A 14,183-nucleotide genomic window follows, 5' to 3' on the forward strand; every position below is an offset into this window, starting at 1 on the left:
TGAACTTGATTGTTAAAGTTAGTTTTAATAAAATTAAATTTGTTTTGAAGTACAATAATGTTTTAGACTTTCTTCCTTTTTTTCTTTCTTTAGACAGATAGAGGGACGAGAACAGAATCACCAGCACTGGCTGAAGGTAAATATGTCTTTGGGGGAAATGATTATTCAAATGCAAATGAAAACCTATGATTTAAATAAAAAACTCTATTGGCGAAACATAATTGAAGGAAAATGTTCTATACATAATGTTGAACTGCTTACATGCCTGAAGGAAATACCCTCTGTTGTTTAGTGTCTGGCTTAGAATACTAGGAAGTAATGGGGAAATGTAAATTAATTAGAAGGGTTTTTTTTTACAGCTTTCTTGCAATAGGAGAGGTATGTGTTTTGGTTTTTAAAAAATTTCTTTTTAAGTCATTTTAGCTATCACGAGTATGGCTGATTAGAATAGATCTAAGCCATATTTCTAGAAGTTTAAAATAGTGATTTATTTGGAAGCCAGAAGAGAAGACATTACATTCTTAATTCTACAAATTATTGGTTTTAGTCCTTTTTAAAAAGTCTTAGAAGAACACAACAAAAAATAGTTACGTTTGAAGGATCCTGAGTACTTAATAAACCTTTATAATCCTGTAATTGTTTTAATTATAACAACTTAGTAGGTATTTGAAAGTGTAATTTTTCTGTGGACACTGTGTTCTTCGAGTGAAAATGAAAATGGTCAGTTTAAAGTCCTTTCAGTGTTCTTCCTAGTTACAAACAGATACTTACATTTCAAAACTTGCCTGTCATTTTATTAGAACGGACATGACAGTTAGCATGGTGGTCCTTGGAATTGTCATCACCTCCCCTGCGCTGTATGTGACAGTGCGGGAGTCCCCACCCGTTCTCGGTGCCGTGGACCTCTGGTAATCTGGTGAGGTTTGTGAATCCCTTCCCAGAGTCATGATTCTAACGATGATTCATGATTTTATGAAGTAAAATACATAGATTAAAAAGGAAACCAGTTATATTGAAATACAGATAAAAAATACTGAAAATACAAATTTTTGATAGAGGAATATATATGCTTCTTACGTTAGAAAGTAAACTTTGGCGACAATTCTGCTAAGTATTATACATTTAAATAGTGACAAGTTTGCAGTAATTATAATGTAACATGAAAATACCTCTGATTTCTATTGATGACAGATTCACAGGTATTTCTAGCACTACTGTAATTTGTTGCCTATCATCTTGGTTGAAGAAATTACTAAATTTCACATAATGGTTAGTGAACAGGTTCGTATCCAAATTCATAGGTCACTGAATTCTTTCTTTAGACCCCAGATTAAGAATGCCTGGTAGTGAAAAATCAGCTAGACCTTTCTTTCTCCATTCTGTTTGAGTAAGTGTAGTTTTTATGTTCTGTATAATTAATCCTAAATAAGCATTCCACATCCACACCTTAAGAAATATCCTAATGGAAATAGCTTTGAAGAAACTTCTGGTTAACAATCACAGAAACAACAACGAAGTCTGTGGGAAAGGGAGTAGAAGATAAGTGAAGCCTTGGAGAATGCCTGCCTCCAAATAACTCACCTTCTACTTGAAGGAACATGAAATACACTTGTAAAAAATAAAGTAGTTTGAGATGCCAAAAGCTTATTAAGGGAAATGTCATAACTAATTGCCATAGGAAGGCTGCACATAGTAAGTGCTCTGATGCTTGTGTTATGGAAACAAGCCAAAAAGGTCAAGACTTGTAAAAATCAAATGTTTTTCAGTTGCTTTGGTGGTATGAACTATGCAGTGATAATTTGTCAGCCTGTTAGGAAGAGCCTGGAATGTGTCACTAAATTGAATATTTGTTCAGCACCTTGTAGCTGACTACAAATAAAAGGAATGGTAGAGCTGTTGAAATTTGGTTGATAGCAAAACCAGCATATTTGTTTTGAAGGGGACATGGTGGGGTATCTGACTTCTGGGGTTTTTTGGTTATGGTACTTGATCTGGCACCGATGCCATATTTTAAAGATGTTCTCAAAAGTTGCCCTACCAGGGTCATTGGATGATGCCTCATTTTTAAAAACTATTTTGCTGCTTTTGCCCAAGTCACCAACTTTCTCTAGCCCTCCATTCCTTCTTTTGTAAAATTAGAGAATTGAGCTACATGATTTCACAGAGTTTCACGACCCCTATATGTTCTGGGCCCAGATTTTCTATTTTTTCTCATTCCCTTCACTTCTTTCTCTTCTCCTTTCTCCCTACTAGCAGCTTTAGACCAATGGTGAAAATAGTCAAGCTGGTTAAGCCAAGTTAAGCGATTTGAACTTTGATTTAAGTAAATAATTGCCTTTGTACGTGCTATGCGAAACTTGAAAAGCTATAGTTATTAGATAACACACTTAGTTCAAAAAAGTTTGTATAATATCGGCATTCTGCATTTGGTTTTACTTAAAGTCCATTTAAAATTAATATACTCCATTGTAAGAAAACAATGGATTACCTCCTATATTTTGTTAACCAGGTTTTTCTTTGTTTTTGTTTTTGGGTAAAGCAGCTTTTACACTTTTACTTAATGAAAGGTATCAGGCCTTGCCACTTGAAAATGGTCATGGAATGTAATTTTTTTAATTGACTCAGGGAATCTCTCTCTACTCTCCAACTGAAGTAAAATGTTTTTAAAAATACTACAATGAAAACACATTTGGTTATAATTACCATCTCCTGCAAGATCAAAATGTAATGAATGGCCTCTGCTGGAGTCTCTAGCATTATAAGAGATACTGATTTGTAAATGTAGAAAAATTATTCAAGTACATATCTTAAAAATTATGATTACCAAGAAAGGAAAACTGATGTGTTTTTGTGTTGTTTGATTATGATGAGCCTGGAGGAGTTATGTTTTAGAGAATGATTTTAATTGAAGTTCATAAACAAGAGAAGTACTGGCTGTGCCCTGGTGCAGTTTCACTGTGTAAATTCCTTTCCTATGCCAGCTCAAACAGAAAGACCTGACAAATGGCAGAGAAATATTTAAGGACATTTGTTAGTTACCATCTGTCATCTTTTCTTAGTCATCATTTTTTTTTCCTTAAATTGTTTTTCTCTTGGAATTTTATTCCTAATTTAGAAATTTTAATACTAGTACTGAATTAATTTCTTTCAGAAACGATTGAAAAAACTTTAACTCTTTTTGGATGAATTTTGTGTACTTTCATTTATGACTAAAGAAGCAACATGGCATAATGGTTAAGAGAACTGCTGGGAGCCAGATTTGTGTGAGTGAGAATTTCATCTTCATTGTTTACCTTGAGCAAGTTACTTAATCCTTCTGACCTTCCGGTTGCTCAGAAGTAAAATGAGGATTGTAATCCTTACTAACCTCATAAGATGGTTGAGGATTTTATAAGATAATGCTGTATATATACTGCTTAGCATAGTATATGGCACACAGTAAGGTCTTATCCGTTGACTTTTATTTAGTACTTATAGCAGCCAAGACCCTCTGGAAGGTGCTTTGGATACAAAGGTTAAGTTATAGTCACACTCACGGAAAAATGGTTCTGTTGCCGTTAGTTCCTTTAGTCTATAATGTTTTAAAAGGTCCTTATGAGGAGTATTTCCTAACCCCTTCTAAACTTCATTCTCTTTCAGAATCTAAATCCTCATAATTATTAGACAGGAGATACTTTGTACTTTTACATATGTGAGTGAGTATATGTATATAGTCTGATGGATAACTCTCTTTAATATATTTAATATATTTAAAGATGTTTCCATTATTTAATGGGTTGTCAGGTGGCATAGGGATTTAGTTTGGTTCCAGGAGACCCATGAGAACTGGGATCAATAAGGAGAAATTAACAAGTGGGTGAATTTCAGCTTAATACAAGCTGTGTGTGATTCTTGAGGGCAAGATTCACCTTGGATTAATTGTGCCTCATTTGATCATTGGCTGAAGTTTCCAGAAAAGTTTCTAAAAGTCGACTGAAGTCTAAAATCTACATCATTTGAAAACAAAATGACTTACTCCTTGGGTATAGTCATGCAGAGTAAGTTTTTAAACAGAAGCTAGACAACTGCTTGGCGTGGATGTTGAAGAATAAATTCATACTAAGGGTTAGATGGTTAAGCTTCGGTGTTCCATTTTAGCATATGTCTGAATTTGGGCTGATATAACAAAGTACCATAAATTTATTTCTCACATTTCTGGAGGCTTGGAAGTTCCAAGATCAGGGTGCCAGCATAACTGGGGTCTGGTGAGGGCCCACTGCCATCTTCTCACTGTCTTCACATGGTAGAAGGACAGGGAGTTCTCTGGGGGTCTCTAATTCTAATTCTACTCATGAGGACTCCACCCTCAGGGCTTAATTAACTCCCACAGGCCCTATTTGGGTGTTAGGATTTCACCTTATGAATTTTGAGGGGACACAAACATTCATAGTAGCATGGATAGTCCCTTCCTGGTCTCAGATTTCCTTATTCATTGATGATCGTATATTAAGCCATTCTGCTTGATGTTTTCCACTCCTCATTGTGACTATTTCCTGTTAATGTTAAGAGGAGACCCCAATCCATCAAAAAAAGTAAGGGATACCTCACTTGAGAGAATACTTTACCTTTTAACTCAAATCACGAGAAAAAGAAAGTAGAAGGATGAATTGTAAGAACCTCTTAGCCGGTTCCGTCATAGAAGGATAACTAGGATTGGTGCTTATTCCTGTATGATAACTCCTGGCAGATATCCTTGAGTGTATCATTTACACAAATGGAAAAGCCGAACAGTTCTGTTTATGACTACATACCTTTGTAGTAAAAGTTCTTAAATGTGTTCGGAAAGGAAACAAACTTTTAAGTACTGATGATATTAGGAACTGGGAGGAGAGGAAAGTTGGTTGGGGGAGGCTGGGATGGTGAACTGCACAAATTAAGAAAGGAGGCATCTGAAGCAAATATGGCAAAATGTTACTGCTTTATCTGGGTGGTAGAATATGTGAATGTGATATCCTTCTATGTTTGAACTGTTTCCTAATTGAAAGAAATGGAAAACAAGAAAGAATCAGCCCCTTTGGTTAGGTGTTCCTTTTTCTGTACATTCATAGTGTTGTTTACATGCTTTTCTGTTTGAAAGCAAGCCACGCTTTTTTTTCTGGTCTCTTCCAGTTGTCTGTGAATTTCCCAGTGCCAGATACTCAGTATCTGTGCCAGTGGTTGGCAGACAGGAGCTAAGGAAAGGTTGTTTGATTTAAAACAGCGATAACCACCACCAGGCACTGTTCACACTCAATGTAGAAATGTTCAGGTTTGGTAAGGTTTTTATTTATTTATAGTAGTGGTAAGGTTTTTATTTAATAGATTATCAATGCATTGTCGCATGTGCATTAGAAAGAGTTGAAGTACCTGAATGCCAATCCAGTCGTTTTTTGTTGAGCATCTTTGAAGGAGTCACATGTATTCTTTGAACATCAGAGATTTTACGTTTTAAAAACTTTGAATTATTGATACATACAAAAGAATATATGTACCTTTATTTGTAAATTTAAAAATCTGAAAATAAAAGTCTCCCATGAATCCACCAGTAGTTGAGGAACCAGAATGTTACCCAAACCTCTGAAGTTGCCCCGTCCTATGGCCCTCTCTCTCTAGAAATAACCACTATCTTAAACTTTCTGTTTATCATTCCCTTGCATTTTAATATGTATATTTTTAAACTTTTACCTTATATGTGTCCATATAAATTTTTCATGGATTTCAAAATAGTGGTAAGTTTTAAGAAAGTGAATTCAGAATACTGTTTTTAGTCTAATGATCATATTTTTTCAAGAAAAACCTTCATAACAAATTCTTGTAAAATTGGTAATTTTGAGTTATGCTATTTTCCCCTCCATGTTTCCATCATACACCCTTCTGTATACACACCTAAGTTACTTACCTTGGACCTTGTACTAGCCCTTCTCATACCCTGTGTCTGTACCTGCTGGGAGACATAGTAGGAAGCATTTCTTTGCTTTCTTGTTCTAAATTGGCAACTGAGGCAGTAATTTGCATTCCTGGTTTAATTGTTAATGGCTAGAGCACAGAAAAGTACTAATAATCTTCGAATCAAAGCCAGAGATGCTGTGACAAACTGATACAATACTATTTTATTATGGTTCACTTCCATTTAAGGAGCAGTATTGATTGGTCTCCTAATTTATTGTATTTATTGCACATGGCCAGGCATTCTAGTAAGTCTTTTATTTAAGATGGCTTAAATAAGATTTTTCATTTTAAAATACTCAATCTAAGTATATCCACTAGATGTCAGCAGTAGGAAAGATGCAGTGTAACATGCGAAATCACAGCAGAAGTAACGTGAGAGATTCAGTCTCTCAAGAGAACAAGTAAACTGTTCCCTTACAGTTTCACTGTAAGAGACAATTAAACTGACTTGTGTAAAGTTACATGTTTTGTGATAGAATCAAGAATAGAAATCATCTTCCAATTTCCATTCCATTGTTCGTTTATGTCACAGTTTTTAAAGGTGAGTAACCTAACTCCATGTAATTACTAGACTGATAAAATGTATCGATCTCGACGTGCTTCATGGGGAGATTTTCGTTCTGCTTTGGTGCTATTGTAGCCGGGTACCCAGTCAGACCAGGATCCTGCTTCTCGTCCTTTACATTTTGCAAAGGAAGGAGAATCAAAGGATCACTTTCTTAATAGCTACACTAGTACCTGATGATGATAGATGATAGATTAGGTCGTGTGAGTAAGGTTAAGGATTAAGCTACTGTCTAGAACTTACTGTGTATCAGTCCGATTTCAACCAGGGAAGCAGAAACCTTGCTGGTGTTGTGAAACAGGGGATTTAATATATGGATTTATTTACACAAGTGTTGGAAGCAAAAGGAGGAGGCCGAGGTCTGAGTGTTTTTACTCACGACACCTCTGACACCAATTTTGAACTGTTTTCCAATACCACTTCTGACACCAGATGTGTGAGGTTTTTTTACCCCACAGCAACCAATCTTCCAACTCTCTCTACAATTGATTTTGATTCTGACACTTAACTTCATGGAGTCAGTGCAGACCCCACAGCTTGAGGGCTCAGTCTCATAAGACTGCTCGCCTCTCCAGATGCCAACTGCAAGTCCAAGGCCTTCTGTACTTTGATCAACCAGCTGTGAATTGGGGGTTTCCATGACACCCCTCTCAGGTTCAATAATCTGCTGTAACGGCTCACAGAACTCAGGGAAACACTTCACTTCCTAGTACCATTTATTATCGGGAGTTTATAAAGGATACAGATGAACAACCAGATGAAGAGATACAGAGAGTGAGTCTGAGCACAGGAGCTTCTGTCCCCGTGGAGTTTGGGGGTGCCACCCTCCTAGAATGTGGACGCGGTGACCAACCTGGGAGCTCCTCAAACCCTGTCATTTAGGAGATTCCACTGTGTAGGCATGACTGATGATACATCATTGGCCGTTGGTGGTCACCTCAGTCTTCAGTCCCTCTCCCGTCCCCAGCGGTCAGGAGATGGGGCTGAATGTTCCAACCCTCTAATCATGCCTTGGTCTCATTGGTAACCAGCCTCTATCTTGAAGCTGTCTAGTGGCCTGCCAAGAGTTACTGTATTAAAACAAAAGAGGCTCCTGTCCCCCAGGAAATTCCAAGGGATTAGGAGCTCTGTGGTAGGAACTGGGGATAAAGACCAACTACATATTTCTTATTTTATCACGCAAGGTAATTTAGATGTTAATAGTCACCACAGGAAGCAAATACCACTTCTAGAGCTGGGGGAACAAAAGGGAAGAGGTGGGTTAGGAGGAATTTAGGAGGTCGGAGGAGGAACCCGGAATCTGGAAGCTCAGGCCTCTGCAGGGGGCCAGGCACTGCACTGCTGCTCAGAGTTTCACAGGAAGCTGGAGCCTAGAGCCAAAGCTGTATTTTGCTGACAGGACCTGCAAAACAGAAAGAGGGACCCTCTTTCTTCCCACCCTCCAGTATCGTCTTAGTCCTTCCCATGGATGGAACCTAATGAGAAGTGAGCTGACAAAGTAGTCCAGGAAATGGACTTGACAGCGTCTTAGACCCTACGTCCCAACGCAGATTATAGCAGGACAGGCTTGGGGGTAAGAGATGATAGAACAAGCATCACAGTCCACCTGTGCAGACTACTCAGCGTTCATTTATCCACGTCGATTGACGTTCACCCATAACATTTTCATGCTTCCTCTCAGAGTCCTAGTTCTTGGATAGCTTGTGCTCAGACTGGCCAGGGGTACAGGTAGGAGGAATAAAACCCTATGAATGGAGAGCCTAGGAGGGGATGTTAAGTCTCCTTATTTTATCAAGTTCAGTGGAACCAGGAGTGGGGAGAGAGTTGACGTCCTGGGAGCTCAGGTTCGACTTATGCATGTTTGCCATATACGGTAGATCAGAAAACGGGAAGAGCAGGAGGAAAACCAAAACCTGGGTAGGCCTTGACTGAATAAGTATTTGTTGCCCAGTCATTGTCATTGTGCTAGAACAAAAGATGCTATTTAGCAGTTCCTCTTTTTGGGAAGATGAGGGGAAAGAGAGAAGTGAAGCAAGTGTGAGAAGGTTGGCGTATGAACTACACTTGTGGGGGGATCAGTAGAGCAGATACCTAATGGCAGGAGAATCATTGCAGACACTCTGTGGGCAGGCTTGTTTGAGTTCGTGATTTCTCTCCATCATCCTGGCACTCAACTACTGGTGGTTTTCAACTGCTTCCATACAGTTAGTACGTTCAATTCCATCAGCTGCCGTGTTCCTAAGGTGAGTTGCGGCCATATCAGAAGCTGAGAAGAAATTATGATTATACCTCTCCTTAAAATTATTGTGTACCTACCTGATCCTTCAAATAAAAGAAGTGCCACTGGACCCCACCTATTTACGGTTAATTCCACAGGTTTTTATTGAGTGTTTACTCTGCGCTATGTTGAAGATTTGCTTTGTGTGTGTGTATCAGAGGTACACCAAATACACTGGCCAGTAAAGTCGATATTCAGCCAAGGCCAAAGCCGAAAAATCATAAAATAAACTTCTCAGATACATTAATCTGAAAATTCATCAAAATGTAATGCTTACAGTGTTAATCTTAGTAGATTTTGAAAGTGTGACATATTGAAAAGTTTTTGTTCTTACACTGTTGTCAGCTGCTGACTTATTCCTGGAATCACTGCTATTCATTTGCAATATTCAGTCAACATTTGCTTTCAAATGGTGATGTGGCAGTTTCATGGCAGTGTGGTTCTACAAAAAGACTTGTGCAGTTTTTGAAGAACGTGATACGTGAATATTTTCAGAAGCAGATGTGCTGAGATTGTTGATACCATGTGAATTTTTTTTGAAATTTCTACTATTTTAGCTTGTACTTGATGCCTTATGCAATCACTTGAGAAATGTTTATCCTCAGACCTTAGGTCTAGAAATGTGGAATTGAGGTTATGTAACGAACGGGCTTTCAGGAAAGCAGCACCGTGTGGATTTCTGCCTGCCTTTCAACTTTGCATTCGCCTCATCGCAGTATTTTCTGTGTAGTAGCTTGACTAGAAGGATCTTTTCAGTATGTGTCATATAATGTTTCTGTAATTGCTGTCGTAGAACACATCAATTTGGTTAACACGTTCCAGCAGGTGAATTACTTTCTCTGAAAGAACCATTGCTTATTTGTAATATTTTTTGTGTTGATATTGTTATTATCTTCAGAGTACAATATTAATACTTCTGTATGTTAAAGCAGATTTTTAAACACGTGATAGCTGCTTGGTTGAGTATATAGCATAGCAACTCCAGAATCTCTTGTATATCTGGTAGTTTGTCTTTGGAAGGAGAATTATAAAAATGATTCACTATATTTTTTGCTTATGCAAAATATTGTATTTTGTTATACAAGTATTACATTATATTATAATTAGTTTGTAAACACACAGCTGAAGGATGCGAACAAAATGTAAGCTTATGATTCCTCAGTGCCTTCTGGCCTTCATCCTGTATAATTCCATTGTCCGTGAAAATTGCATCATATTTTTTATTACTGATTTTCTATTCTGTTACTATTTTTTCAGATGCACAGTACATGTTGTATGAGAACCAGACATTTCTTGGCAGACAAGTAAAGCAGAAGCATAGTTGAAATTCCATATTAACCCACCATCTTGTCAATTTTAAAGGCTTCCATTTGTTTCTATAGGTGTGAATGTCTGAAAAGATAGACAAATAGCATATTTAATATTAAGTAATATTTTATGCACAACAGGCATATAATTCAGGAACATTTTATAGTAATATGTTTTCTAGAAAACCTTTCTGCCTAGGATTCAGAAGTTGGATAAATATGAAATTTTTTTTCACTAAAAATGATTGGCCATTTCTGGTGATCATTTTGATAAGTTTTTTTTCACATTCACACATTCTTAGGCACCATAAATTGAAAGGTATGGAATTGTATTAAAGCATTCTTATGAAATCTATTGTTTTGAAGTTTTCTTAGAGAGAACAAAGTATGTTTTTGGTATCTCCTCTTTAATATTGGGTTGGCGCAAAAATAATTGCGGTTTAAAGGTGCAAAAACCTCACTTACTTTTGCACCAACCTAATACTTCATCATATATCTTCGTATTCTTCATTCACTTATCTGTGTTGAAGATGATAATGGATATTGGCTTGATTTTGGAGTTTGTTCTTGTAAAATTTTGAGGGGGGCAGAATTGACACTTTATTTTTAATTCTTTTTAAGAAGATCTGAAGAATTCCCAAATAGGACTTTTGTTTTGTTTTGTTTTGAGGACCTGTGGTTTATTTTGTTTAATGTTATGAATGTTGTTCAGTTTTACAAAGATCAGAATTATGCAGGCTAGTCTCCATTCTCATTTATATTTTGGAGCCATATTTATGGCTGTGGAAGGATATTGTGTTATGTTATTCCTCAGGTTTCTTAGCAAACCGTAGACTTTCTTGGTATTCATATCGTCTCAGTTTGTTTCCCTAATTAATATTTCAAAAAGTCGTAATAGTTGTACATAAAATTTGTGGCTGTTACACAGAGAGACAGACAGACACTGACTGTTTTCATTGATTTGACGATTTGACTGGGGGAGGCAGTGAGCTCTTTCTAAATTCAAAGGCCTTTTTTTTTTTCCAACTCGGAGTTTCCAATTGTCAGTATTTATTTTGGTCTTTCCTCTCCCCTCTTTGGAACATTCCTATGACTTCACAGACCAATTTTTGTTTCTGTGTGTTTTTAATCATGCAGCGATTCGACAAATATTTGTGACTACCAACGACACCCCTGGCATTGTTCTAGGACTTGGGGATAGCGTAAGATACCAAACAAAGCCCCTGCCTTCTTCAAGTTCACCAAGCGGTGGAAGACAGGTAATCAGAGGAATGGGTGTGTGTTAGATGATGGTAACCATCAATTTGGGAAGGCGATAGGAGAGAGGGAAGAGAGAGAAGTGGAAGCTCTCTCTGAGGTGTTCTAATTGATCAGTGATCTGAATGCCGTGCAGTAGCTTGTCCTTTGAAGATATGTGGACAGAGCATTCTAGGCCAGAAGTAGATGTTTCTTTTTTCTTTTTTTCCTGGTAAAAAATGTAGTGAGATCATTTCTTGCATGTGAGGACAGAAACTAGATGGTTGGAGGTTTGAGGAGATTAAACCTCCTTGTGGAATGGTCACCTGGGAAAGTGGGAGAGCAGATTGACTGGAGTAAGATTGCCTGGCAAAACAGGCTGTACTTCTTGTTTGTGGTCATACATTTAAAGTAGTGATTGTTTCGGGGGGGAGGGGGAGGCAGAAGGGGGAAGCTTTGCCCCCTAGAGAAAATTTGGCGTTATCTGGAGATGTTGGTGCTGGGGTGATACCCAGGTGTCTAGTGGGTAGAGTCCTCGATGCTGCTAAATGTCCTACAATGCACAGGGCCGCCCCTACGACAAAGAACTATGGCTTCAAATGTTAGTAGTGCCAAGTCAGAGAAACCCTGATTTATAGTGAAGCTACTCAGTGTGTTGATGAGTTTCTCTTCCTTCTCATCTCACACCCAGAAATATTTATTAAGTTTATATAAACTGGACATAAAAAAACAAACAAACCTGACACTAACTAATAGAGTAATTCAGATTGTATTAAGCATATTGAAGGAATAAGTTGGGTGGTACGATAGAAATTAATGGGGCAGGGGTACAACTACTACTGATAATATTGGCAGCGAGAGCCTGTCTGAAGAGGGGGCATTTGAGACGAGACCTGAAGGATGACGAGAAGCCAGCTATGGGAATATCCTTGAGATTAGCATTCTAGGCACAGCATTATAAAGCCCTTGAGTTTAAAAGAAGAGATGAAGTAACAGCATCTCTGAGGAATGTTCTAGAAAGAGAGAAGAAATAGTATATTAACTATAGTGTATAGTTGTGTTTCTTTTGGATTCTATTATTCTAATTAAGGAAATGTCTTTTCAAATGTTGTGTGGGAAAATGGTCCGGTCCAATATATTAAGTGCCTTTTGTGAACTCAAAAATACATTCCACAGACTACCGGCCAGGAAGAGTGTGTTCCTTTCCAGATAAGTCGCCAACTTTGAAACAAACATGTAACATAAGAAGAGCTCATTGTCACAAAATTGCACCAGAAATATTACACACACTTCAAGTAAACTATATCTGGTTTCTGTGTATTAATTTCATGTTAAATTTCTTCTTAGCTTGCTTAGTAAATATTTATTATATTTAGCTTAAATCCAAGGGTTACAGTAAAAGTTATTTGAAAGAGAATTCTTTAGCTTTCACCTAAATTCAGACTTTAAGACGTGCAATTTACTATTCTAAATGACAATATTTATCATTTATTTTGAAATAGTGCCTCTAAAATAATCAGTAGTATTTTGGACCAAATTGTGTATAATCTGAAAATCTTTTATATCTTTTGGTGTCCTTTATATCAGATTTATTTATTCATCTGACACTTAGAAGTCTTATTAGTCAGAACTCTTTTAGATGCAAATGACTGAAACAAATTTCAATTTAGCCAAACAGGTAAAGGGGAAATTGGTTGAAAGAAACTAGAACATCTTAAAACCAGAGGAAAATCTAGCAACTTAAACTGAGGGAAGTGGCAGCTGGAATTTGGGAATAAGTGGAATCAGAAATTAATGCTTTTAGGACACTTTCTGTGACTCTCCACTGCAAGTTGGCTTCATGTTTTGGTGACAGACTGGCTTCCCTGTGGCAGGAGATACATACGGCGCCACCGCCCCCGAAGCCTCACACTCCACAGGTTCTGCTCCTGGGAACAGGTTCCGGGGTCAGGCCCGGCAGTAGGCGCCAGCAGACTGCCAGGCACGGTCTGGAGGTTTGTTTGGCTTCTCTCCACCAATCTGTGACTTTATGAACCCTCTGCAGTAGATGTGTGTTATTATTTACATTTTATGTGTGAGAAAAGTGAGGATTCTTGACTAAAGTCACAAGAATGCAAAGTGCAGAGTTGGCTTTGAACCAACAGAACTGACAGTTAGCCACTATGTCATACTCATTGAAATCAGTCACACCGGAGCGACGGAAGGTTTGGTTTCCTTTGTTTTTGGCTGAAGAGTTAACTATGCGAGACCAGGATATGGTTTTAATTTTTTTGTTTATCCTTATGAAAAAAGATACGACAATTGATGATACCATAATGGACTGTTTTCAGGTCTTTGAAAAATTCCATGAATTTCTGTTCAAGGACACACACACACACACACGCACACACACACACGATGTATGTTGTCTGCACAGCGTCTGTCTTGTGTGCTGTATGGCAGAGGGACTTTATTGGACCGCATTGTATTACCAGAGGTTCTCAGCCAGGGGTGACTTCGTTTCCCAGGGGACATTTGGCAATCCCTGGAGTCATTTTTGGTTGTCACGACTTGTGTGAGGAGTTGCTGCTGGCATCTAGTGTCCACAGGCTGAGGGTGCTAGTAAAGACCCTAGCATGTAAGACAGCCCCCGTCAGCAGAAGACTTAGACAGCCCCCACTTTTAACAGTGCTGAGATTGAGAAGCCTGTGCTAGGTACACTGGGCCGTTTGCAAACTGAGAGTACATTTGGGAGGAAGAAGCAAGGAATTCTAAATCTGAGCACTTGTGGAGAGTGAGTAGGTCCAAACCAAGTGTGAAGCAGGGTGAGGGGTGCAGGGTCACATTTGGC

The 14,183-nt window shown here is 38.0% G+C and overlaps 1 protein-coding gene across 19 annotated transcripts in view; it reads left to right on the top strand.

Moving 5' to 3' along the window:
* Nucleotides 1-14,183, top strand: part of CYRIB (CYFIP related Rac1 interactor B) — a 129,229-nt gene that overhangs the window by 82,351 nt on the left and 32,695 nt on the right. For 9 of the 19 annotated variants that reach the window (XM_081070171.1, XM_081070179.1, XM_081070168.1 and 6 more), the window contains one exon: nucleotides 94-136. The exons of 1 other annotated variant lie outside the window; for it this stretch is intronic. The gene's annotated coding sequence lies outside the window, so the exon portion shown is untranslated. Of the gene's footprint in view, nucleotides 1-93; nucleotides 137-3,151; nucleotides 3,264-11,254; nucleotides 11,377-14,183 lie in introns of all 19 variants that reach the window. 9 more of the 19 variants (XM_081070180.1, XM_081070176.1, XM_081070166.1 and 6 more) reach the window with 3 other exon arrangements.

This window comes from Rhinolophus hipposideros, assembly GCF_964194185.1.
Source record: "Rhinolophus hipposideros genome assembly, chromosome: 13".
In the NCBI taxonomy this organism is placed as follows: domain Eukaryota; kingdom Metazoa; phylum Chordata; class Mammalia; order Chiroptera; family Rhinolophidae; genus Rhinolophus; species Rhinolophus hipposideros.